This window comes from Rhincodon typus, chromosome 29 (genome assembly GCF_021869965.1).
Source record: "Rhincodon typus isolate 14 chromosome 29, sRhiTyp1.1, whole genome shotgun sequence".
NCBI lineage: Eukaryota > Metazoa > Chordata > Chondrichthyes > Orectolobiformes > Rhincodontidae > Rhincodon > Rhincodon typus.
Window position 1 is genome coordinate 3,512,993 of NC_063360.1, and position 1,324 is coordinate 3,514,316.

The 1,324-nt window shown below is 46.9% G+C and overlaps 1 long non-coding RNA gene across 1 annotated transcript; it reads right to left on the bottom strand.

Annotated features, from left to right (window-relative positions):
* Positions 1 to 8: 8 nt before the first annotated feature.
* Positions 9 to 1,324, bottom strand: LOC125486512. The gene is made up of 3 exons (XR_007265176.1): positions 1,240 to 1,324; positions 233 to 380; positions 9 to 138 (listed from the first exon to the last, which is right to left on the bottom strand). It is a non-coding gene; the product is annotated as an uncharacterized LOC125486512 (long non-coding RNA).

Below are 1,324 nucleotides of genomic sequence, written 5' to 3' on the forward strand. Positions count from 1 at the left end.
ATGGCTCATTACTTTCTCAGTAAGGCCATTTAAAACACTGCTGGCCTTCCACAGGAGGAACTCACTTGGACCACATCTGGGTGCACAGTCATCCTGACCAGAGGGAGAGCAAACCTCAGCACTGCAATGCAAGTCCACCTGGAAAGAAGCAGAGATTTTAGGGGAGCTTCTTGTAGCCAAGTCCAGGTTGTAGTACAGAGAGCGAGCAAGAGGATTTCATCAGCTTGGTCACCTGTTCGGAGAGGGGCTGCTCAGACACACCATCCAAGAAAACAAAGGTCTTCACTTCAAACTGCTTGTGACGGGTTGGGAACTGCAGGCCAGAAGAGGCATCTACTGGGTGTAGGACAGTCAGGTAGTCATCACCCTCATAGGGGCACCTGAAACAGGAAGGTTCAGTCAGTGGCAATAGGAGAGATATTGATCTACTGCAATGACATCTTGGCCATTTACGGCAGCAGCCTCCAAGACCAGAGGGGAGTTTCTGAAAGAACGAGATTTGTTCTTGTTCTCCTTGGTCTAACCTAGTTGCTCACAGGTGTGAACTGGGACATTGAAGTCAGTTCTAACTAAGAGCTATTCAAGCAAGTTACAAACTATCCAACAGAACATTGCGTTGGAACACCTCCTGCATTGATGCGCTCTTCAGATGAAGAAATGTGAACTGAATAGTACTCCAAATGATCCCAATTTAAACAATTAGGCAAATTCAACTCGTCATGATTCCATTCTAGAGTGCAGGCTTGGTGAGCTATAACAGCATGTATAGGGTTTCTTACAGTAGTGGTAGTGTCCTTACCTTTTGGCCAGAAGTCTTGGTCCAAGTTGCATCTCTTCCAGGGGTGTGGGTGGCCAAACAAGTGAATTAAAATTACCGGTGACCTGGACAGGATCCCAGGTTACAGAGGCTGAACTGACTGTCTCCACTGTATGGTACTTTGCTTTTGTTATTCAGGATATTGAGCTGTGTTCTTCTATGTGCATGTAGATATTCCAGGAGATCGACACTGTGCATTCCTGGCTTGGAAAATGTGACCCAGCGCAACGCTAATAAAATTGCAGTTCAGTGACAATTAGGTGGGCTGATTTGAGGTTAGATTATGACTAGAGCGCGATCACTTGCTTTTCAGACCAGAGGATGTAGAAACATCTGTGACCTTGGCCTTGGCAGGAGCAGCTTGAAGACAATGGTTTTTGTGATAAGACAAAGCCATTAGCCTTTCCATTCAGAGACCTTACCCATCCACCAGGAGACTCCACTGCACCTCATGGTCAGGGGCTGGCACAGGAGTTGCCCAGCAGTCACGCAATCTCAGGACAATCA